At 48.4% G+C, this 26,356-nt stretch overlaps 1 long non-coding RNA gene across 2 annotated transcripts; it reads left to right on the top strand.

Moving 5' to 3' along the window:
- Positions 1 to 4,956: 4,956 nt before the first annotated feature.
- LOC103625903 (uncharacterized) lies at positions 4,957 to 9,482 on the top strand. 2 transcript variants are annotated; one of them, XR_002261874.1, is made up of 8 exons: positions 4,957 to 5,154; positions 5,638 to 5,759; positions 5,853 to 5,959; positions 6,974 to 7,020; positions 7,139 to 7,226; positions 7,379 to 7,525; positions 7,667 to 8,067; positions 9,213 to 9,482. It is a non-coding gene; the product is annotated as an uncharacterized lncRNA (long non-coding RNA). The 2 variants fall into 2 exon arrangements; XR_002261873.1 differs by lacking the exon at positions 4,957 to 5,154 and having other exon boundaries at positions 5,459 to 5,759.
- The last annotated feature ends 16,874 nt before the right edge of the window (positions 9,483 to 26,356 follow it).

Raw genomic sequence — 26,356 nt, 5'->3', positions numbered from 1 at the left:
GGACCACTCAATCCAGTCCAGGATTTAATCCAGATGGTAAGGGACCCGGATTTTTACTGGGCCGTGGAGGAAGGAAAAACTTTCAACCAGACCGTTTTCATTTTTATTTCGAGTTGAAACGAACAACTCAAAGCGGATTCCAAACTGAATATTTTTTTCGACCGGAAAGACTCCTGGAACGGCCGGATCAGACCGAAACGAACGAGGCCTTAGGGGTTGTTCGGTTGCTCAGGAACGGTTGTCTGGAACTATTCCTGCATGGATTATTTACCTATTTTATATAAGATTTCATCAGGTGGAATAATTCTGGCTCCAATCCTGTACAACCGAACAGGGCCAGCTGTGTGGGTTGTGGAAAAAACAACATTTGGAGAGCTAGGGCTAGGTGAACCTTTTCATGACTTTTTGTGAGGTGTTGTTGTTTGATAAGCGGACGTATTTGGAATACACTAAAACCCTAAATGCTGTAATAACCGGTACGCTTCTATACTACTTATTAAGGCTCTAAAGGTAGCCTGCATTTTCTCGTTCTGCCTTCCAATGATCTCAACCGTCCATCCATGACTCTGTTTTCATCGTCCGTCGGATGCAACCCTGCAGCAACCAACGCCGGATGACGCCCACGCCTCGCGCGAGCACCGGCTCCCCCGATCCATCCCTCCTCCCCACGCCCCTCTCTCACCTAACTGCCCCGCTTCGATCCCGTCGCCGCCGCCGACGCCCTGGCCCCGCACAAGCACCAGCTCCGACCCCGCCACGTCTCTCATCCCGCTGATCCCTCCTCCCCTTCGTCCCAACTCTCCTCCTCGCGCCCTCTCTGACCTAACCACCCTCCATCGCCACATGAGCACCGCGAGCCTGAGCTCGCCTCTCGACGCGAGGACTTCCTGGAGTCGTGCCTGGCGCACACCATCGCACTCACCTCGCCACGCCATGGGGGAGGAGCAGATATCGCCTATAAAGGCCGACTCCAGAACTCCAACTCGCGCGCTGGATCCTAGTGAGCAGCTAAGACCCCACGTGTGTGCAACTGCAGAAGATGGACGATGAAGCGCTGGATCAAGGAGATGGAGGCGGAGGCCGCCGCGGCCACCTCGTCCAGGTCGAGTACGCCCTCGAGGGTCGTACGCAAGGGCAACGCCACTGTCAGCGTCCGCGTCGTCGAGAAGAAGTCCACCCCAAGCTCTAGGACTCCAGGTCGGTACCTCTCCGTCCCTCCCTTCCACCAGATCTCTTGATCCCAGCAAGAATTTTCTTGGACCTATCGGCGAGTTCATCGACTCATGATCAGAACACGGTAGCAAGAATATATCTTCTGTGATTACGCGCTGATGGCTCTACTCCTTGGCTCCAGGTGTTCGCGGAGCCACAAGCATGTTGTCCCCCGATACAGAGAAGAAGAGGAAGGGCATGTGGATCCAGATCGATGGCGTGCACGAGGTCAATCGGTTGTTGCACCTTGGAGAACGGCGAGCTCGTCGGCGTGCATAAGGTCAATCGACTGCCACGCCTTGTTGTCTGACCACGACAGTGGGCATAGGGCACGCCGTCGGCATAGATCCCCTTCAACAACCGGTCACCTCGGCAGCAAACTTCGGCGGCCACATCGGTATGTCTCTGCTCAACCTTCTGTAAGTTCATTAGGCTGCCTATGCGCAAGTGGTTCATTCCCTTAGTCACTATACGAGGATTGTGAAATGGCTTTTGTCACACTTACGAATGAAAGGGAGGCTCAACAGACATTTACGGGAGGAGTCTGATGTGAGCTGGGTAGCAGAGTGCTCCCAGTCTGTTGACCCACACTTAAGAAATACTGAGAACATTGTAGTTGTATGATTAATTTTTTTTGCTCTGCTTTGCAGTTTGCACGCACAACTCGATCACCCCCCTTCGCTTCTCCGAGTTCTTAATAATGGTGCACGGAGTGCAGTACCACCAGACGACCGTGGTGCCCCGGGAGTCCATCCTTAAGACCGAGGCGGAGTGGCTCAACTCTATCAAGGCCGACCTTGTGGTACCAATACTATGATCACTGATTGTTACCGGTTTATGTTGTCACTCTTCTATCTGAACATCTCTGCACACCGAGTAGAGCTTAACTGAACCCACTTGAGCAAACGCTGACAGGTTTCAGATGTTGTACCTGTCGTGTGTAGGGCAGCTACAGTTGCTGGCATTCGATCCATGTGCGTCACGAATTTCAGGTAAGCGGTGGTCCCGTTGCTTCTTTGTTTCCGCGTGTCGTTAAGAGCATGGAGGAATGCTGATAAACACTAGAATACGCTATAGTCTGTTATATTTAATTTTGATTCGTCAGGTAAGTGTCTGGGCGATCTGCCTGTAGTTACTACAGGCAACATGTAAATTTGGGGATCAGATCCCGTGACGTCGAAGTCACCTGATGCACCTATATTTTCTGCAGATGGGACTTCACTTATGCAGAGTACGTTGTAGCTGCTGGACATCATCATCGCTCAATTGTGTGGCAGGTACCTTACTCACATAGTTCATGAATTGTGACACCTACGTAAGATGGTTGGGCTGGTGGGGTGTAAAGCAGCACAAATGATAAAATTCAGATCCAAGCTTCTCTCTAGGAGCAAATTTAAAAACGCATGGGTTAAAAGGCACACTTTTCAGTAGTGAATCTGAGTTATACATGTAATCACCTAATGCGCTTTCCGCGAGATGCACATGGTCACAGACATGTGTTCTGCCCTTCTGGGTGCTCAGTGGCCGACCTTCCGGTGTTTCACGGCCTGTGTGTGAGAAGCAATGTTTACAAGTCGGGCGACCAACTGGTCGAGTGAGAGGGGCGACCAGGCGACTAATCGCGATTAGGGCGACGATTAGTCAACCTAATCGGTCCTGGTCGACCTCTGGTCGTCCGTTAGTCGTCCTATGGATTTAAGGACATATGTATATGTATATAACTATATAAACACTGCATTTCTGCAATAATATAGGCATAATTAGTAGCAGACTAGCAGTAATTCAGTAAAAGTGTAAAACTGAATCCATCCAAAGTCCAAACTGAAAGTAATACTGGCATAATTACTTGCAGTAATTCAGTAAAAACTAAAAAGTACTGCATAGTCTGCATTACCTGCTGGCTGCTACCTAGAGTAGATCAGCATCCAAACAAAATGCATCAGCAGCAGCACTGACGTCGTTGGATGGCTGGAGCACTTGGAGGCTGGACTGCTGGAGCAGAGACATCGACAAGGACAGAGGAGAGGAGAGAGACGTCGGCAACGACAGAGGAGAGGAGTAGGGTTTTCTGGCGGCTGGGAAATGTTCTGGCGGCTGGGAGCCTGGGAGGGTTTTTGAAGGGGCGGCTACTGTAGATGGGCCAAAAACAAGAGAGAAGCCCAGTACCAAAAGTCCAAAACTGCAACGACCAAAAACGACTAGACAGTGCTCGACCAGACGACTAATCGTCCAGGTCGACGACTAGGATGACTAGAAACCCTAATCGTGTCGTCTTCCTAATCGCCCACTTCCAGGCGACCAGCCCGACTAATCGCGATTAGTCGGACGACTTATAAACACTGGTGAGAAGTATCTTCTTAGTGCAATGCAGCTGAAGCTGTTTTCTCCCTCCGTAGGTTTTTTTATAGTTAAAGCAAGATTGCTGGCTACAATTGCCTAACCTTGCTAAATTCCAACATTCATGAACATAGAAGTTTTTTTGGAAAAAAGAATTGCAGATAGTTCTTGTTTAGCATCTGGTTTGTTCGATAATGTCGCTTTGATTATAGTGCAGCTTTAGCCCATTCATTTGAGCATGGTGGATCTGTTTCTCTGGCAACATGACAGTATGCAACAGCATCCAAAATGTTGATAAAATTCATAAATTATTGCTTGTTGAAAATATCCACAGAGAGTGTCAGTGATGTTGGGTTCCACGATCAAGAATATGCAAATGTGAGACTTGGATTTGGAGTGCTACTGCACTGCAACATGCAAATATCTTAGTTGAAGATTGCTTGGGCGCACACTTCCTTGTGTGGAGTTTTTGTTTTTTAATTACGAAGGATGTGCTTGGATCATTAGCTGTATTTTTGCACTAAACAGAACTACTACCGATGTATAGAAGTAATCTACATAATGTGTTAGGTTTCCAATGTTGCATATATAGAGGTGTGATGTGAGCTGGCTGGGCCACTTGCACTTCTATTCATTTGGGTGTTGCTGTTGCTTTTGCTTTTTTTGGTTGACAGAGAATGTCAATTAGCTAGGAATTCAGATTTTGCCTTGTTTTACATTAATCCTTCTGCCTTGTTATTACCCCCCCTCTCCTTGTTTTGGCTAGACTATATCTCTTCTCTCTATCTAAATTAAAAGATAGAGCTCCTAATGTTAATAAAAATATATATGCCTTTGAGACAAGAAACTGAAGTTGTTTTTACTCATAAAACGTGAACTGTGCCCCCTTTTCCATTGTTTATTATTCTACAGATCCTTTACATATCATAACAATTCACTGGCTAGATTACTATGACTCCTTATATGCACTCAAGAAAACCTGCAGTCCCTGATATACCATCGTTATGCCTAGAACACAAGGGGCCTATGACACATTAGGTTGTTTATCACTCTGTATGTCACGTACCCAAGTTTGGTGTGTATTGGTTATGCTATCCTTCACTTTGGATGGCATGACCTTAGGTATGTGCACACTCTCTAATGTAGAAATGATCTAATTATGACTTATCATTATGCAAAACTACCTAATTCTTATGTGCTACTTTTAGAGTAGATGTGTTCGGGATTTTGTTGTCACATCTACTCTAAAAGTAGCAGGTATAAGGAGAACCGGTGGGACGCGAAGCAGCTGGTGGGCTCCGGCGGGATGCCGTCCTCACACTCGACCACCGTCACAACGCTCGCCCTCGCCGTCAGCCTGTAAGAGGGGTTCGCCAGCTCGCTGTTCGCCACCGCCGTCATCTTCGCCTCCGTGGTTGGTTCCCCTCCCCGCTCCCCCTCTCCCTTTCGACACCAAAAAACGTGTTGACCATCTTTGGCAGGCGGTGGATCTGATAGGCAACCTTATCATTTTGGGACGCGTTGTGGTGATCTGGGGGAGGCAAATGAGTGTCCTTTGCACTTCAAAACTCCTGCTTGATCAAGTATGGACCTCAGTCATGGAAGGTACATTCCTGCCGTGTAGATTGTAGACAGAAGTACAAGTACTGTGTACATACAAGGACAGGACTTTACGATATTGATGGGAGTTGAGTACAGTGTAGGACATTAGTGTCAGCTTGTTGCTGAAGTTTCAGACTTTTCCAGTTGATATATACAAAATGATAAATGTGATTGGGGTTATGGTGGAAATCTGATAGCCAAGATCTACTGCCTGACCAGATGAGGATGAAACCTGCAGAACAAAGGATTAATGCAAAATGATGGCATACAGTGCCATAGCACTTAGGCATGTGTGATGTGCTTTAATTCCAACAGTCCGTCCCTACTTGCCCCATGTTTTATTTTTTTGGTATCTCAGAAATACTGATTAGTTACTGTGGCTTTTTCATCACCTTTTTTTCAGAAACACAACTTCTGCACCCCGGTTTCACTGCATGCATTGCTTATCAAAATACAGACTTGACTGTTTCTTGCGGCACTTTGCAGGTGATGTATGATGCCTTTGGTGTTAGGCTACATGCAGGGAAGCAAGCAGAGGTATGACAAGCTTTCTATGTTGCAGCCACTGACAGGCAAAATAACGAAGTTGTGACCCAAATAAGAAAATGGTAAAGCGAGTTCCCTTTTCGAATCATGTGAACATCTTTCTAAGCGGCAAATAATGACAAACCACTAAAACTGGGTTTCTCTTATTCAAGCAGAATGGTTAGCACCTACGCGACCAATGACAACAATTTTGTATTATCAGGTGCAGTCATTTGTGCCTGTAGTGTTGTTGTTGCCCAATCATGCAGGGAAGCAAGCAGAGGTATGACAAGCTTTCTATGTTGCAGCCACAGATAGGCAAGTTAAATCAAAATTGTGTTATAAGTCGATCTGCACAATGGTTTTGAAATTGATTATTCTTCAGTGATTCACAAAAGGTTTCTTATCTAAAACCAACAATGTAAAGCATAATAAGTTATGACCTACATTAAGCAAGTTAAATCAAACAGCATGGAATACCTCAACAAATGAACGACCTCCAGGATTTCGCATATCACAAACACAAAAGTAAGGGTGGCTGCTAAGAAGGCTATCATCACTTATTTTAGGATTTCCGAGTGTAGCCTTTATGCTGAATGATGATGTGAACACCTTGAGTAATGCCAAAGATATACACATGTGGGCATTAAACAAATCAACCCAAAATAGATCACACAAACTGGAGATGATCACATTACCTTTATATCAATCGAGAGGTTATTTTATGATAAAGTAGCAAGTCGGTCGCCATTTTCATTCATCAGTAATATATGTGCCTCTGCATGCTGGATGTAAGATGAAAAACTATTCTGTTTTTACCTTTAGCCAGTAAGGGTTTTATTGATGGCTCTGATTCCATATCAGACTTAGATTCCTCAATTGCACTATCTTCTATAGTAGCAGGATAAGTGCTTTTATCTTTATCAGTATCAGATCCGTTTGCAAGGTTGATGGCATTCATAAATTCCATGATTGCAATAATAGTTGGCTGATGGCAAAAGAAGGATAAAGTGGCAACAGTTACAACTACCTGGTAAAACAAAGAAAATATGAAATAACACACATGATCAATAGCTATTAGGAATAACTACATATATACAGAAAGCCTAAACATGTCCAAGGCACTAGGAGGAATAGTTGTACCTATACAGAAACCATAACCATATTATGTAGTGTAATGGGATTTTGGAGATATTTACCATGTTATCCAAGCTGTTGTACTATGAAATTACTTGTATGCATGATTGCCAAATTCTCATTTGACATATTTAACCTGAAATCTTTTCTCTCTTTATAGGATCAGAAGGTCGATGAAGCTATTTTGGAAGTGTTAGACCTTCGATGGTATGTCATTGGACTATGATGATGAGGGACAATTTTGATAACAAAGAGAGAGCTATATGATTCTGCAAAATCTATTTGGATATGAAGTTAAAATTGTGACTTCTGTTTTGCATTCAAGGGGAGCACAAATGACGCAAAGCAGGCCGACTTGTACACGATGCTAAACAAGCAAAGCTCCAGAGGGCAGAATGGCAGTGGCGTCACAGGTAGTTCTAGGTATTCCTGTCCATTTGATATATTTCTCTTCGATTTAGGGTGTTCATAAACAAAACGATACTTAGAACCCATTTATGACCATCTTAGCTTAACATTAGTCTGGAGCATTGACGTAACTATGGAAGTTTGAATTCATGGTCAGATGGTAAATCCCACGCCCCCTACTTACGAGGATGGAAAACATGCATATCCAAATGAGTCATCCGAATCCCCTTACTTTGGCTCATCTGTGGATTACGGTGTTCGGCAATTCTACAGCAGCAATTTACAGTGGTCGATTACTTAGCAGGTATAACCTCTTTTCTCCTGTCAATTTTTGAATATATGTCGGTAGCCGATTTGATATACATCAATAAAAATCGCCCCTTTATATTTCGAAGCAAAATAACAAGCTTACATGCTGTTACTAATATTGTCCCTGTGCTTACAGCCAGGGTTTCATGGCCTACGTGCAGACGGACTCCGGGAAGACGACGACCTTCTACTTCCCCATCACCGGCATCATCATGCAGCCCGCTAGAATGCCACAATAGGGCGGGAGCATGGGGATGAGAACCGCGTACCCATCTGCCCTCATACTCCCCCCCACGAGAGAGCTCTCCATGCAGGTCATTCTCTCGCTTGATTGCTTGTTTCTACATCTCTTGCTTTTTTCTATCATTCTATATCGTTCTTGAGGATGCTTTGAAAGTTCCATGCATGTGGTGGTTGGTGGGTAATATTACTCTCTTCTTTTTTACGCTACAAATTCATGAAGAGGCGAGGAAACTTTCGTATCAGACTGGTGTTAGGGTAGTTGTCGCTTATGGTGGAGTGTCGATTACTCAGCAGGTACAACCTCTTTTTCTCCTATCGTTTTTAATATATGCTGGTAGCCGATTTGATATTGTTTATCGTATTGATTGATAGGCTATTGGTAGCCTTTAGTAGCTTGATTGGTTTTGTGAAAGTAGTTTGTTTGGCATATATATGGCTTCATCATTTTTGTTTTTATTTTTCCCACAATCATTCTATAGGTATTTCAACAATATTATGTTCATCAATAATAGCACTTCATTCCGCTTTGTTGCAATTGGCTTGTGGCTTTTTTATTTTAGTGAAACAATAAAAAAGTATCAAGTTATCCAGGAAATTACTAATGATTTCTTTTCATCTGTAGTGATAGATGTACAAGTACCCATATTCTAATATGAAGCCAAATTTAGAAGTTTGTTTTTTTGCTGAAATACCTATATAATGACTGTGGGAAAAATGAAAACAAAAATGATGATATATACCAAATAACAAGGAAACCTTAACATGCTTATGGAGGCACATTGCACCATACTGAATTTATTGTCTCATATAAGGATCTTGCAGCTATGACCCACATGTTTATTTTTCAAACATAGAAAACTAGGATTGATAGCAAGCGTTAAAAACAATTGCATCTCCATATTCCCCTGACTGTCATGCGAGTATGGTGCTGGACCAACCACTAAAATGAATGGAAAGGTTCTGTGCAAACAAAACGAACAGGGGAAAACATGAGGAGGGAACATGGGATGAGCCTTGGTTGCAGTGAAAAGTAAAGCAGGCTACCAGGGTAGAAAAAGTGAACAGACAATGTAGCCTTTGGTATATTCAGAAATAATAAAATCCACTCTTTCATCAGTAGAAAACCAGACATGGCCAATATAATCAATACAGTCAAGTCCCTGGTTGAAATCTTCCTTTTCTTAAGAATCAGTGAGGTTTTAGGGTAATCTTAGTGAGCCATACGCCATGTTTTCTTCTGTTGATTTTGCATGTAGAAAACACAAAACAATTTGAAGTTGTGTAATCTTCACATGACTAGGTCGATATTTATCCCGAAACTGGTACCTACTGCGTTGGTTAAAGTTTGGTTATGCTTGGATTAAAAAAACACGATGAGATCTGCTCTTGTAGATAGGCTACAATTTGTTACTGACACATTTTTTGCTACTGGCTTCTAGGAAACAACCCACAAGATTGGTGTGGTGATAGCCAAATCTTCAGGCGATTTCAAACCATGGCCGCGTAAAAGCTCTTGTTGATTCTGCTAGAGAGCACATACTTGAGTTCTGAATTGGTCCAAATGCCTGTTCGTATATCTCTCGAGGATCACATGTAATATTCTCCTTTTCCTTTTCCTCCATACATCGAGCAAGATTGTTTTTTAGTTAATATTTCGTCTTGTTGTGAAGGGTGCGGACATGGCAAGACTCTTTGATCTTGTGTTCTAATGTTTCTTTACTTGATACTTACTGAGAGCACCTAGAGGGGGGTGAATAGGTGGCCTGTAAAACTTGAACTTAATGCCACGAAAACTTGGTTAAGCGTTAGCACAGTATTGCCAAGTGGCTAGAGAAGAGTCTTGGCGAAACACAATAACCACAAGAGAATCAACACAGATAGACACAGTGGTTTATCCCGTGGTTCGGCCAAGTACAACACTTGCCTACTTCCATGTTGTGGCGTCCCAACGGACGAGGGTTGCAATCAACCCCTCTCAAGCGGTCCAAAGACCCACTTGAATACCACGGTGTTTGCTTTTCTTTTCTATATCCCGTTCGCGAGGAATCTCCACAACTTGGAGTCTCTCGCCCTTACAAAGATGTTCACAAAGAAGCACGGAGTAAGGGAGGGATTAGCAACTCACACAAGACACAAAGATCACAGCAAATACGCACACACAAGACCCAGACTTAAGCTCAAAAGACTAGCACACTAGAATGGAGCTCAAATCACTAGAATGTCGAACAAGTGCGCAAGAATGAAGTGTGAGTGATCAAGAGTGCTCAAGGAATGCTTGGTATTATCCTCCATGCGCCTAGGGGTCCCTTTTATAGCCCCAAGGCAGCTAGGAGCCGTTGAGAGCAATCCGGGAAGGCAATTCTTGCCTTCTGGCGCCTGGCGCACCGGACAGTCCGGTGCACCACCGGACACTGTCCGGTGCTGATTTCCTTCCTTATTTGACGAAGCCGACCGTTGGCAGCCTTAGAGCCGTTGGCGCACCGGACACTGTCCGGTGCACACCGGACAGTCCGGTGCCCCCTCCCGACCGTTGGCTCGGCCACGTGTCTCGCGCGGATCGCGCAGCCGACCGTTGGCCTGGCCGACCGTTGGCTCACCGGACAGTCCGGTGCACACCGGACAGTCCGGTGAATTATAGCCGTACGCCGTTAATTCCTTCCCGAGAGCAGCAAGTTCGCCTCAGCCAGCCTGGCGCACCGGACAGTCCGGTGCACCCAGACAGAGCTGGCTTTGGCTGAAACAAAGCTATCTCTCTCCAATTTGTTTTCTCCTGTTTCCAGCACTTAGACACAATACATTAGTCTCTAAAACAATGTACTAAGTCTGAGAAACATACCTTTATACTTGATTTGTACTTTGTCCACCATTTGACACTTAGGCACTTGTGTTGGACACTTAAATCACCAAAACACTTAGAAATGGCCCAAGGGCACATTTCCCTTTCAATCTCCCCTTTTTTGGTGATTTATGCCAACACAACATAAAGCAAGTAGAACAAGTACAAAATCAATTCAAATAAGAACTCAAATTTGTTTTGAATCAAATTTGGCATATATGGATCATTCTTTGCCACTACTTGGTTTGTTTTTGCAAATCGACCTCAATTTCCTAACTCTAAGTCAAACACACTTGTAGAGACATAAAGAGAGTTGTTCCAATAGAAATTGATCACAGTATCAAAAACTCCCCCTATTTCCCATAATCCACCATTCTCCCCACAAGAGACTAACTTTTGATAATAAGAAGCAAACAAGAGTATTTTGACAAACAAAAACTCTAACTCTATTTTTTCAAAATTCTCAAGTGGTAGCTGATCCATTTATTGCTTTAGCCTTATTTTCTCCCCCTTTGGCATCAAGCACCAAAACGGGATCAATTTTGGCCCTAGAATCCCATTGCCTCACCAAAATCTTCAAATAAGAGTACAAAGGCAATAAGGTCATAAAGATGAACTTGGAATAAGTTACCCTCTCATCGGAGTGCAGTGGAAGTCTTGCATGGTCCAAGTCCACATTTTCCTTTTCAACCCACCTTTGAGACTAAATCAAGCAAACTCAAGCACACAGTTAGTCTCAAAGGGTCAAGTTGTAACACATCTCCCCCTAAATGTGTGCATCACTTGCAAATGGACTTGTAAGGTCCGGGGAGTGCTTGTACAACTTGAGCACCATAAGTAAACAACAAAATGCATAAGGAACATGATCAAAGGCATAAACACATGTATGCTATAAATCAATCCAAGTTCCGCGAATCTAAGACATTTAGCTCACTACGCAACCTGCAAAAGGTCTTCTCATCTAGAGGCTTGGTAAAGATATCGGCTAGCTGGTTCTCGGTGCTAACATGAAACACTTCGATATCTCCCTTTTGCTGGTGGTCTCTCAAAAAGTGATACCGGATGTCTATGTGCTTTGTGCGGCTGTGTTCAACAGGATTTTCCGCCATGCGGATAGCACTTTCATTATCACATAGGAGAGGGACTTTGCTAAGATTGTAGCCAAAGTCCCGAAGGGTTTGCCTCATCCAAAGTAGTTGCGCGCAACACTGTCCTGCGGCAACATACTCGGCCTCAGCGGTGGATAGGGCAACAGAGGTTTGCTTCTTAGAATTCCATGACACCAGGGACCTTCCTAAGAATTGGCACGTCCCCGATATACTCTTCCTATCGACCTTACATCCAGCATAGTCGGAATTTGAATATCCAATCAAGTCAAAGGTAGACCCTTTTGGATACCAGAGCCCGAAGCAAGGCGTAGCAACTAAATATCTAAGGATTCGCTTCACCGCCACTAAGTGACACTCCTTAGGATCGGATTGAAATCTAGCACACATGCATACGCTAAGCATAATACCCGGTCTACTAGCACATAAATAAAGTAAAGACCCTATCATAGACCGGTATGCTTTTTGATCAACGGACTTACCTCCTTTGTTGAGGTCGGTGTGTCCGTCGGTTCCCATCGGAGTCTTTGCGGGCTTGGCGTCCTTCATCCCAAACCTCTTAATCAAATCTTGTGTGTACTTCATTTGGGAGATGAAGGTTCCATCCTTGAGTTGCTTCACTTGGAACCCAAGGAAGTAGTTCAACTCGCCCATCATCGACATCTCGAATTTCTGCGTCATCACCCTGCTAAACTCTTCACAAGACTTTTTATTAGTAGAACCAAATATTATGTCATCGACATAAATTTGGCACACAAAAAGATCACCGTCACAAGTGAAAGGGAAATGTGCCCTTGGGCCATTTCTAAGTATTTTGGTGATTGAGTGCCAACGCAAGTGCTTTTGTGTTAATCTATGCAAAGTGGTGGACAAAGTGCAAATCAAGTCAAAAGGTATGTTTCTCAGACTTAGTACATTGTTTTGAAGACTAATGTATTGTGTCTAAGTGCTGGAAACAGGAGAAAACAAATTGGAGAGAGATAGCTTTGTTTTAGCCAAAGCCAGCTCTGTCTGGGTGCACCGGACTGTCCGGTGGTGCACCGGACAGTGTCCGGTGCGCCAGGCTGGCTCAGGCGAACTTGCTGCTCTCAGGAAGGAATTAACGGCGTACGGCTATAATTCACTGGACTGTCCGGTGAGCCAACGATCGGCCGGGCCAACGGTCGGCCGCGCGATCCGCGCGAGACACGTGGCCGAGCCAACGGTCGGGAGGGGGCACCGGACTGTCCGGTATGCACCGGACAGTGTCCGGTGCGCCAACGGCTCCCAGGCGCCAACGGTCGGCTTCGCCAAATAAGGAAGGAGATCCGCATCGGACAGTGTCCGGTGGTGCACCGGACTGTCCGGTGCGCCAGGCGATAGAAGGCAAGAATTGCCTTCCCAGAATTCTCTCAACGACTCCTAGCTGCCTTGGGGCTATAAAAGGGACCCCTAGGCGCATGAAGGAACACACCAAGCATTCCTTGAGCACTCTTGATCACTCACACTTCATTCTTGCGCACTTGTTCGACATTCTAGTGATTTGAGCTCCGTTCTAGTGTGCTAGTCTTTTGAGCTTAAGTCTGGGTCTTATGTGTGCGTATTTGTTGTGATCTTTGTGTCTTGTGTGAGTTGCTAATCCCTCCCTTACTCCGTGCTTCTTTGTGAACATCTTTGTAAGGGCGAGAGACTCCAAGTTGTGGAGATTCCTCGCGAACGGGATATAGAAAAGAAAAGCAAACACCGTGGTATTCAAGTGGGTCTTTGGACCGCTTGAGAGGGGTTGATTGCAACCCTCGTCCGTTGGGACGCCACAACGTGGAAGTAGGCAAGTGTTGTACTTGGCCGAACCACGGGATAAACCACTGTGTCTACCTGTGTTGACTCTCTTGTGGTTATTGTTTTTCGCTAAAACTCTTCTCTAGCCACTTGGCAATACTGTGCTAACGCCTAATCAAGTTTTTGTGGATTAAGTTTCAAGTTTCACAGAATCACCTATTCACCCCCCCTCTAGGTGCTCTCAATTGGTATCAGAGCCGTTCTCTTCAAGAAAGGGACTAACCGCCCGAAGAGATGGATCCTAAGGGCAAGGGGATTGTGATCAATGACAAGGAGAAGGAGTCATTCGTCAACGAGCCCAAGGATGACAAGCCTACCGACTCGGGCTCGGGCCACAAACGCAAAGATGGGAAGAAGAAGAAGATAAGACGCATCAAGGAGATCGTCTACTACGACGACAGTGATGAGTCCACTTCTTCCCAAAAGGACAACGAAGACAACGACTACGAGAGAAGGAAACCGGTTAATTCGAACTTTTCTTTTGACTACTCCCGTATTCCGCAAAGTACAAATGCTCATTTGCTCTCCATTCCACTTGGCAAACCTCCTCACTTTGATGGAGAGGACTACGGATTTTGGAGCCACAAAATGCGTAGTCACCTGTTCTCTCTCCATCCGAGCATATGGGAGATTGTGGAAAGTGGAATGGAATTTGATAGCTCAGATAGTCCTATGTTGATCAATGATCAAATTCATAGAAATGCACAAGCTACTACTGTGTTGTTAGCCTCTTTGTGCAGGGACGAGTATCATAAGGTGAGCGGCTTGGACAATGCCAAGCAGATCTGGGACACCCTCAGGATCTCACATGAGGGGAACGACGTCACCTTACTCACCAAAATGGAGTTGGTGGAGGGCGAGCTTGGAAGATTCGCAATGATCAGGGGAGGGGAGCCAACCCAAACATACAACCGGCTCAAGACCCTCATCAACAAGATAAGGAGCTACGAAAGCACACGATGGACGGACCACGACATCGTTCGTCTAATGCTAAGGTCATTTACTGTACTTGATCCACATTTGGTGAACAATATCCGTGAAAATCCTAGGTACACCAAGATGTCGCCTGAAGAAGTTCTTGGGAAATTTGTAAGCGGGCGAATGATGATCAAGGAGGCAAGATACGTCGACGACACGTTGAACGGTCCAATCCATGAGCCTCAACCCATTGCTCTCAAGGCAACGAGGAGCATGGAGGCACTACCTAGCAAGGTGGCGCAAGTTGAGGTGGTCGGGCTCAATGATGAAGAGATGGCCCTCATCATCAAGCGCTTCAAGACGGCGCTAAAGGGTCACAAGGGGCAGCCAAGCAAGACCAAGACAAAGGGGAAGCGCTCATGTTTCAAATGTGGTAAGGTTGGTCATTTTATCGCTAACTGCCCCGATAATGATAGTGACCAGGAATAAGGGAACAAGAGGGAGAAGAAGAACTATAAGAAGGCAAAAGGCGAGGCACATCTTGGCATGGAGTGGGACTCGGATTGTTCGTCATCCGACTCCGACAATGAAGGACTTGCCGCCACTGCCTTCAACAAGTCATCCCTCTTCCCCAACGAGCATCACACTTGCCTCATGGCAAGGGAAAAGAAGGTAAGCGCTCGTAACACTAGTACTTATGCTTCTTCAAGTGAGGATGAGTCTAGTGATGATGATGAAATAGATTATTCATGTTTATTCAAGGGTCTAGATAGAACCAAGGTGGATAAAATAAATGAATTGATTGATGCTTTGAATGATAAGAATAGATTGCTAGAAAAGCAAGAGGATCTCTTATATGATGAACATGATAAGTTTGTAGAAGCTCAAAAATCTCATGCTTTAGAAGTTAAAAGAAATGAAATGCTCTCTTGTGAACTATCTTCTTGCCATGAGACAATTTCTAGCTTAAGGAACATAAATGATGATTTGAATGCTAAGTTAGAGATAGCTAGTAAATCTAACTCTTATGTAGAACATGTTACGATTTGCAATAGGTGTAAAGATTTTGACATTGATGCTTGTAGTGAACACCTAGCTTCAATTTCCAGATTGAATAATGAATTGGCTAGTCTTAATGCCCAACTTAAGACTAGCAAGAATGAATTTGACAAGCTAAAATTTGCAAGGGATGCCTACACGATTGGTAGACACCCCTCAATTAAGGATGGACTTGGCTTCAAGAGGGAAGCCAAGGACTTAACAAGCCATAAGGCTCCCATCTCCGCCAAGGAGAAAGGGAAGGCTCCTATGGCTAGTAGTGCTAAAAAGAACCATGCTTTTATGTATCATGATAGGAGACATGCGAATAGAAGTTATGATTCACATGTTTATGATTCATACGCTATGTTTGCTTCTAGTTCTTCTTATATGCATGGTAGAAATGTAGCTAGGAGAAATGCTATTAATCACATGCCTAGGAGAAATGGTGTTAATGTTCCTAGGAAAGTTAATGAACCTTCTATAATATATCATGCTTTAGATACTTCCTTTGCTATTTGTAGAAAGGATAGGAAGATAGTTGCTAGAAAATTAGGGGCAAAATGCAAGGGAGACAGAACTTGCATTTGGGTCCCTAAGACAATTGTGACTAACCTTGTAGGACCCAACAAGAGTTGGGTACCTAAGACCCAAGCCTAAATTTGCCTTGCAGGTTTATGCATCCGGGGGTTCAAGCTGGATTATTGACAGCGGATGCACAAACCACATGACGGGGGAGAAGAAGATGTTCACCTCCTACGTCAAGAACAAGGATCCCTAAGATTCAATCATATTCGGTGATGGGAATCAAGGCAAGGTGAAAGGCTTAGGCAAAATTGCAATATCAAATGAGCACTCTATTTCTAATGTGTTTTTAGTTGAGTCTCTTGGATATAACTTGTTATCTGTTAGTCAATTATGCAATATGGGATACAATTGTCTTTTCACAAATGTAGATGTATCTGTCTTTAGAAGAAGTGATGGTTCACTAGCTTTTAAGGGTGTATTAGACGACAAACTTTACTTAGTTGATTTTGCAAAAGAGGAGGCCGGTCTAGATGCATGCTTAATTGCTAAGACTAGCATGGGCTGGCTGTGGCATCGCCGCTTAGCACATGTGGGGATGAAGAACCTTCACAAACTTCTAAAGGGAGAACACGTGATAGGTTTAACTAATGTGCAATTCGAAAAAGATAAACCTTGTGCAGCTTGTCAAGCAGGCAAACAGGTGGGAAGCTCTCATCACATCAAAAATGTGATGACCACATCAAGACCTTTGGAGATGCTTCACATGGACCTCTTCGGACCCGTCGCCTATCTAAGTATAGGAGGAAGTAAGTATGGTCTTGTTATAGTTGATGACTTTTCCCACTTCACTTGGGTATTCTTTTTGCAGGATAAATCTGAAACCCAAGGGACCCTCAAGCGCTTCCTCAAGAGAGCTCAAAATGAGTTTGAGCTCAAGGTGAAGAAGATAAGGAGCGACAACGGGTCCGAGTTCAAGAACCTTCAAGTGGAGGAGTACCTTGAGGAGGAAGGGATCAAGCACGAGTTCTCCGCTCCCTACACACCACAACAAAATGGTGTGGTAGAGAGGAAGAACAGGACGCTCATCGATATGGCGAGGACTATGCTTGGAGAGTTCAAGACCCCCGAGCGGTTTTGGTCGGAAGCTGTGAACACGGCTTGCCACACCATCAACCGGGTCTACCTTCACCGCCTCCTCAAGAAGACTTCGTATGAGCTGCTTACTGGTAACAAACCCAATGTGTCTTATTTTCGTGTATTTGGGAGCAAGTGTTATATTCTTGTGAAGAAAGGTAGAACTTCTAAATTTGCTCCCAAAGCTGTAGAAGGGTTTTTATTAGGTTATGACTCAAATACAAAGTCGTTTAGAGTCTTCAATAAATCATCGGGTTTGGTTGAAGTCTCTAGCGACGTTGTATTTGATGAGACTAATGGCTCTCCAAGAGAGCAAGTTGTTGATCTTGATGATGTAGATGAAGAAGACGTTCCAATGGCCGCAATGCGCACCATGGCGATTGGTGATGTGCGACCACAGGAACAATTGGAGCAAGATCAACCTTCTTCCTCAACAATGGTGCATCCCCCAACTCAAGACGATGAACAGGTTCATCAGGAGGAGGCGCATGATAAAGGGGGAGCACAGGATGTTCAAGTTGAAGAGGAAGAAGCACCTCAGGCACCTCCAACCCAAGTTCGAGCGACGATTCAAAGAAATCATCCCGTCGACCAAATTTTGGGTGATATTAGCAAGGGAGTAACTACTCGCTCTAGATTGGTGAATTTTTGTGAGCATTACTCTTTTGTCTCTTCTATTGAGCCTTTCAGGGTAGAAGAGGCCTTGCTAGATCCGGACTGGGTGCCGGCCATGCAGGAAGAGCTCAACAACTTCAAGCGCAATGAAGTTTGGACACTGGTGCCTCGTCCCAAGCAAAATGTTGTGGGAACCAAGTGGGTGTTCCGCAACAAACAGGACGAGCACGGGGTGGTGACGAGGAACAAGGCTCGACTTGTGGCAATAGGTTATGCCCAAGTCGCAGGTTTGGACTTTGAGGAGACTTTTGCTCCTGTGGCTAGGCTAGAATCTATTCGTATTTTACTAGCATATGCCGCTCACCATTCTTTCAGGTTGTACCAAATGGATGTTAAGAGCGCTTTCCTCAATGGGCCGATCAAGGAGGAGGTGTACGTGGAGCAACCCCCTGGTTTCGAGGATGAACGGTACCCCGACCACGTGTGTAAGCTCTCTAAGGCGCTCTATGGACTTAAGCAAGCCCCAAGAGCATGGTATGAATGCCTTAGAGACTTTCTAATTGCTAATGCTTTCAAGGTTAGAAAAGCCGATCCAACTCTTTTCACTAAGACATGCGATGGTGATCTTTTTGTGTGCCAAATTTATGTCGATGACATAATATTTGGTTCTACTAATCAAAAGTCTTGTGAAGAGTTTAGCAGGGTGATGACGCAGAAATTCGAGATGTCGATGATGGGCGAGTTGAACTACTTCCTTGGGTTCCAAGTGAAGCAACTCAATGATGGCACCTTCATCTCCCAAACAAAGTACACGCAAGACTTGCTAAAGCGGTTTGGGATGAAGGACGCCTAGCCCGCAAAGACGCTGATGGGAACCGACGGACACACCGACCTCAACAAAGGAGGTAAGTCCGTTGATCAAAAGGCATACCGGTCAATGATAGGTTCTTTGCTTTATTTATGTGCTAGTAGACCGGATATTATGCTTAGCGTATGCATGTGTGCTAGATTTCAATCCGATCCAAGGGAGTGTCACTTAGTGGCTGTGAAGCGAATTCTTAGATATTTAGTCGCTACGCCTTGCTTCGGGATCTGGTATCTAAAGGGGTCTACCTTTGACTTGATTGGATATTCGGATTCCAACTATGCTGGATGTAAGGTCGATAGGAAGAGTACATCAGGGACGTGCCAATTCTTAGGAAGGTCCCTGGTGTCGTGGAACTCTAAGAAACAAACTTCCGTTGCCCTATCCACCGCTGAGGCCGAGTATGTTGCCGCAGGACAGTGTTGCGCACAACTACTTTGGATGAGGCAAACCCTCCAGGACTTTGGCTACAATCTGAGCAAAGTCCCACTCCTATGTGATAATGAGAGTGCTATCCGAATAGCGGAAAATCCTGTTGAGCACAGCCGCACAAAGCACATTGACATCCGGCATCACTTTTTGAGAGACCACTAGCAAAAGGGAGATATCGAAGTGTTTTATGTTAGCTCCGAGAATCAGCTAGCCGATATCTTTACCAAGCCTTTAGATGAGCAGACCTTTTGCAAGCTGCGTAGTGAGCTAAATGTCTTAGATTCGCGGAACTTGGATTGATTTATAGCATACTTGTGTTTATGCCTTTGATCATGTTCCTTATGCATTATTGTTGCTTATTTATGGTGCTCAATTTGTACAAGCACTCTCCGGACCTCACAAGTCCGTTGCAAAGTGATGCACATATTTAGGGGGAGATGTGTTACAACTTGACCCTTTGAGACTAACCATGTGCTTGAGTTTGCTTGATTTAGTCTCGAAGGAGGATTGAAAGGGAAAAGGTGGACTTGGACCATGCAAGACTTCCACTGCACTCCGATGAGAGGGTAACTTATTCCAAGTTCATCTTTATGATCTTAGCCTTTTACTCTTAGTTGAAGATTTTGGTGAGGCAATGGGGTTAAAGGACCAAAATTGATCCCGTTTTGGTGCTTGATGCCAAAGGGGGAGAAAATAAGGCCAAAGCAATAAATGGATCAGCTACCACTTGTGAATTTTGAAAATAATAGAGTTAGAGTTTTTGTTTGTCAAAATACTCTTAATTGCTCTTATTGTCAAAAGCTGGCTTTGAAAATAATAGAGTTAGAGTTTTTGTTTGTCAAAATACTCTTAATTGCTCTTATTGTCAAAAGCTGGCTTCTTGTGGGGAGAAGTGTTGATTATGGGAAAAAGGGGAGTTTTTGAAATCTTGAATCAATTTCTCTTGGAATGACTCTCTTTATGTCTTAACAAGTATGTTTGACTTAGAGATAGAAATTTGAGTTTGATTTGCAAAAACAAACCAAGTGGTGGCAAAGAGTGATCCATATATGCCAAATATGATTCAAAACAACCTTGAGTCTTCATTTGCATTGATATTGCACTTGTTCTAGTTGCTTTATGTTGTGTTGGCATAAATCACCAAAAAGGGGGAGATTGAAAGGGAAATGTGCCCTTGGGCCATTTCTAAGTATTTTGGTGATTGAGTGCCAACGCAAGTGCTTTTGTGTTAATCTATGCAAAGTGGTGGACAAAGTGCAAATCAAGTCAAAAGGTATGTTTCTCAGACTTAGTACATTCTTTTGAAGACTAATGTATTGTGTCTAAGTGCTGGAAACAGGAGAAAACAAATTGGAGAGAGATAGCTTTGTTTCAGCCAAAGCCAGCTCTGTCTGGGTGCACCGGACTGTTCGGTGGTGCACCGGACAGTGTCCGGTGCGCTAGGCTGGCTCAGGCGAACTTGCTGCTCTCGGGAAGGAATTAACGGCGTACGGCTATAATTCACCGAACTGTCCGGTGTGCACCGGACTGTCCGGTGAGCCAACGGTCGGCCGGGCCAACGGTCGGCCGCGCGATCTGCGCGAGACACGTGGCCGAGCCAACGGTCGGGAGGGGGCACCGGACTGTCCGGTGTGCACCGGACAGTGTTCGGTGCGCCAACGGCTCCCAGGCGCCAACGGTCGGCTTTGCCAAATAAGGAAGGAGATCCGCACCGGACTGTCCGGTGCGCCAGGTGACAGAAGGCAAGAATTGCCTTCCCGGATTGCTCTCAACGACTCCTAGCTGCCTTGGGGCTATAAAAGGGACCCCTAGGCGCATGAAGGAACACACCAAGCATTCATTGAGCACTCTTGATTACTCACACTCCATTCTTGCGCACTTGTTCGACATTCCAGTGATTTGAGCTCCGTTTCAGTGTGCTAGTCCTTTGAGCTTAAGTCTGGGTCTTATGTGTGCGTATTTGCTGTGATCTTTGTGTCTTGTGTGAGTTGCTAATCCCTCCCTTACTCTGTGCTTCTTTGTGAACATCTTTGTAAGGGCGAGAGACTCCAAGTTGTGGAGATTCCTCGCAAACGGGATATAGAAAAGAAAAGCAAACACCGTGGTATTCAAGTGGGTCTTTGGACCGCTTGAGAGGGGTTGATTGCAACCCTCGTCCGTTGGGACGCCACAACGTGGAAGTAGGCAAGTGTTGTACTTGGCCGAACCACGGGATAAACCACTGTGTCTACCTGTGTTGACTCTCTTGTGGTTATTGTTTTTCGCTAAGACTCTTCTCTAGCCACTTGGCAATACTGTGCTAACGCCTAATCAAGTTTTTGTGGATTAAGTTTCAAGTTTCACAGGATCACCTATTCACCCCCCCTCTAGGTGCTCTCAACAAGTCTTAGTGAAAAGAGTTGGATCGGCTTTCCCAACCTCGAAAGCATTAGCAATTAGAAAGTCTCTAAGGCATTCATACCATGCTCTTGGGGCTTGCTTAAGTCCATAGAGCGCCTTAGAGAGCTTACACACGTGGTCGGGGTACCGTTCATCCTCGAAGCCAGGGGGTTGCTCTACATACACCTCCTCCTTGATTGGCCCATTGAGGAATGCGCTCTTCACATCCATTTGGAACAACCTTGTCGGGGACCATAATTAGGGGTACCTTCAAGGCTCCTAATTCTCAGCTGGTAACCCCCATCAGCATAAAGCTGCAAAGGCCTGATGGGTGCGATTAAGTCAGGGATCGGTCCATACGAGGGACTCGATCACGCCTCGCCCGAGCCTAGCCTCAGACAAGGGCAGCCGACCCCGGGGGATCTCCGTCTCGCCCGAGGCCCCCCTCCAGCGGCGAATGTGTTCTCGGCTCGCCCGAGGCCCTGTCTTCGCTAAGAAGCAACCCTGACCAAATCGCCGCACCGACCGACCAAGTCGCAGGAGCATTTAATGCAAAGGTGGCCTGACACCTTTATCCTGACGCACGCCCCCCAGAGCCGAAGTGACCGCCGTCACTTCGTCGCTCCACTAACCGGCCTGACAGAAAGACAGCGCCGCCTGCGCCACTCCGACTGTGGTGCCACTCGACAGAGTGAGGCTGACAGGCAGTCAGGCCCGGTCGAAGGCACCATAGGAAGCTCCGCTTCGCCCGACCCAGGGCTCGGACTCGGGCTAAGTCCCGGAAGACGGCGAACTCCGCCCGACCCAGGGCTCGGACTCGGGCTAAGTCCCGGAAGACGGCGAACTCCGCCCGACCCAGGGCTCGGACTCGGGCTAAGTCCCGGAAGACGGCGAACTCCGCCCGACCCAGGGCTCGGACTCGGGCTAAGTCCCAGAAGACGACGATCTCCGCCTCGCCCGACCCAGGGCTCGGACTTGGGCTCAGCCCCAGAAGACGACGAACTCCGCTTCGCCCGACCCCAGGGCTCGGACTCCGCCCCGGCATCAGCCGGCGACCTCCGCCTCGCCCGACCCAGGGGCTCGGACTCAACCTCGGCCACGAAAGACAGACTCGACCTCGGCTTTGGAGGAGCTTCCATGTCGCCCAACCTAGGGCGCAGACCAGCCACGTCAACAGGAGGCACCATCATCACCCTACCCCGAGCTGACTCGGGCCACGGGGAACAAGACCGGCGTCCCATCTGGCTCGCTCCGCCAGATAGGCGATGATGGCGCCCTGCATACTCTGTGACGACGGCGGCTCTCAGCCCCCTTACGGAAGCAAGAGGACGTCAGCAAGGACTCAACAGCTCCGACAGCTGTCCCTCCGCCAGGCTCCATCGCTCCTCCGACGGCCACGACATCACACCAGCTGGGTGCCAAGATCTCTCCGGCTGCCACAATGACATGTACTTAGGGCGCTGGCTCTCCCCTGTTAGACACGTAGCACTCTGCTACACCCCCATTGTACACCTGGATCCTCTCCTTACGCCTATAAAAGGAAGGACCAGGGCCCTCTTAGAGAGGTTTTGCCGCGCGGGGACGAGGACGAGACACGCGCTCGCTTGGGGCCGCTCGCTCCCTCTCCCGCGTGGACGCTTGTAACCCCCTACTACAAGCGCACCCGACCTGGGCGCGGGACGAACACGAAGGCCGCGGGATTCCCACCTCTCTCACGCCGGTCTCCAGCCGCCTCGCTCCCCCCCCTTCGCGCTCGGCCTCACGCTCGACCCATCTGGGCTGGGGCACGTGGCGACATTCACTCGTCGGCCTAGGGACCCCCCGGTCTCGAAACACGGACAGTTGGCGCGCCAGGTAGGGGCCTGCTGCGTGTTGACGAACAGCTTCCCGTCAAGCTCCAGATGGGCAGTCTCCGGCAACCTCTCCAACCCGGGACGGTGCTCCGTTTCGGGAGTCTTGAGTTCGTGTCCCTCGACGGTAGCTACGACATGATACTCCTTCCACCGCCGTGCGACAACGACAATGGCGGCCGACAACCCGCCCGCCGGCGGCGGAATCGACGACGTCTTCCCCGCATGGTGGAAGAACAACCTTCGAGCTCACCTCGTCCTCTCCCCCGCCGACGGAGGAGGAGGCGGGGCAACCAAGGCCAAGCAGGAGGCAGTGCCTCGTCGGCTGTCGAGCGAGTCGACGGCCCCAGCGCCCCAACGGGGGGCGCACCGAGCGTCGATCTCGCGTTTGAGACGAAGGTGAGCGCCGTCTCCCCGCGACACGCCAATCTCGAGCAAGCGGACGACGCCGGCACGCTCGCGAAAAGCTTGCTGGACGTCAACCTTGTACCTGAGACGACGGCGCAGTCAGTCCACGACGTGACCTCATCGCCGCCCGTCGACCAGAAGGTACCGACCGATTCCCATCCCACGTCTTTCGGATTCAGCCTCGACCCGCCTAGCGGCTTCGCTTTGGCGGGTGCTCTCGTAGAGGCAAGTCCAAACCCTCTGGGGTTTCGTACGCGGTCACCTTGGGACCGGCTGACGGACGTCTCGACCTACGGGCCCTTTGGGTCCGAGGAAGACGACGAGCCCAGCATCTGTTGGGATTTCTCTGGACTTGGCAACCCCAGTGCCATGCAGGACTTCATGACCGCATGCGACTACTGCCTTTCCGACTGTTCCGACGGTAGTCATAGCCTCGGCGACGAGGACTGCGGCCCAAGTCGCGAATGCCTCCACGTCGATCTAGGGGGTCCCTCCGAAGGCAACCATCTCGGCATGCCGGACGACGGTGATCTCCCTAGGCCGGTGCCTCGCGTTGACATCCCACGGGAGCTAGCTGTGGTCCCCGTTCAGGCGGGGGGCCATGACCCACAGCTCGAGCAAATCCGCGGGGTGCAGGCCAGGCTCGACGAGGGAGCAGGAGCGCTTGAGCCGATCCACCGGGACGTCGGGCAGGCATGGGCGGGCCAACCCCCGGCCGGAGAAATACGTCATCTACCCCAGGGCTTCTAGCACCGCGTCGCCGACGACGTCAGGGTCAGGCCACCACCCGCATCTAGTGGGGTCGGCCAGAACCTGGCTGCAGCAGCGATGCTTCTCCGCGCGATGCCGGAGCCATCAACCACCGAGGGGCGGCGAATCCAGGGGGAGCTCAAGAATCTCCTGGAAGGCGCCGCGGTCCGATGGGCCGAGAGCTCTGCCTCCCGAAGGCAGGGGTACCCCTCGGAACCTCATGTCGTGACTTCCCGATTCATGCGGGAAGCCTCGGTCTACACCGGACGCACGCGCAACACAGCGCCTGTGGCCCCGGGTCGCCTCGGCAACGAGCACCATCACCGCGATCGTCGGGCCCACCTCGACGAGAGGGTGCGCCGAGGCTACCACCCCAGGCGTGGGGGACGCTACGACAGCGGGGAGGATCAGAGTCCCTCGCCCGAGCCACCCGGTCTGCAGGCCTTCAGCCGAGCCATACGACGGGCGCCGTTCCCGACCCGGTTCCGACCCCCGACTACTATCACAAAGTACTCGGGGGAGACGAGACCGGAACTGTGGCTCGCGGACTACCGTCTAGCCTGTCAACTGGGTGGAACGGACGATGACAACCTCATCATCCGCAACCTCCCCCTGTTCCTCTCCGACACCGCTCGCGCCTGGTTGGAGCACCTGCCTCCGGGGCAGATCTCCAACTGGGACGACCTGGTCCAAGCTTTCGCCGGCAATTTCCAGGGCACGTACATGCGCCCCGGGAATTCCTGGGACCTCCGAAGCTGCCGACAGCAGCCGGGAGAGTCTCTCCGGGACTACATCCGACGATTCTCGAAGCAGCGCACCGAGCTGCCCAACATCACCGACTCGGATGTCATCGGCGCGTTCCTCGCCGGCACCACCTGCCGCGACCTGGTGAGCAAGCTGGGTCGCAAGACCCCCACCAGGGCGAGCGAGCTGATGGACATCGCCACCAAGTTCGCCTCCGACCGGGAGGCGATCGAGGCTATCTTCCGGAAGGACAAGCAGCCCCAGGGCCGCCCTTCGGAAGATGCCCCCGAGGCGTCAACTCAGCGCGGCGCCAAGAAGAAGGGCAAGAAGAAGTCGCAAGCGAAACGCGACGCCGCCGACGCGGACCTTGTCGCCGCCGCCGAGTACAAGAACCCTCGAAAGCCCCCCGGAGGTGCCAACCTCTTCGACAAGATGCTCAAGGAGCCGTGCCCCTATCACTAGGGGCCCGTCAAGCACACCCTTGAGGAGTGCGTCATGCTTCGGCGCCACTTCCACAGGACCGGGCCACCCGCGGAGGGTGGCAAGGCCCGCGACGACGACAAGAAGGAAGATCACTAGGCAGGAGAGTTCCCCGAGGTCCGCGACTGCTTCATGATCTGTGGTGGGCAAGCGGCGAACGCCTCGGCTCGGCACCGCCAGCAAGAGCGCTGGGAGGTCTGTTCGGCGAAGGCGGCGGCGCCAGTCTACCTAGACTGGTCCGACAAGCCCATCACCTTCGACCAAGCCGACCACCCCGACCATGTGCCGAGCCCGGGGAAATACCCGCTCATCGTCGACCCCATCATCGGCGACGTCAGGCTCACCAAGGTCCTCATGGACGGAGGCAACAGCCTCAACATCATCTACGCTGAGACCCTCGGGCTCCTGCGTGTCGATCTGTCCTCTGTCCGGGCAGGCGTTGCGCCCTTCCATGGGATCATTCCCGGGAAGCGCGTCCAGCCCCTCGGACAGCTCGACCTTTCCGTCTGCTTCGGAACACCCTCCAACTTCCGAAGGGAGACCCTGACGTTTGAGGTGGTCGGGTTCCGAGGAACCTACCACGCGGTACTGGGGAGGCCATGCTACGCGAAGTTCATGGCCGTCCCCAACTACACCTACCTGAATCTCAAGATGCCGGGCCCCAATGGGGTCATCACCGTCG

Source organism: Zea mays, chromosome 5 (assembly GCF_902167145.1).
Source record: "Zea mays cultivar B73 chromosome 5, Zm-B73-REFERENCE-NAM-5.0, whole genome shotgun sequence".
NCBI classification, from domain to species: Eukaryota; Viridiplantae; Streptophyta; class Magnoliopsida; order Poales; family Poaceae; genus Zea; species Zea mays.
The sequence above is the reverse complement of the archived record's forward strand: the minus strand, read 5'-3'. Positions and strand labels throughout refer to the sequence as shown.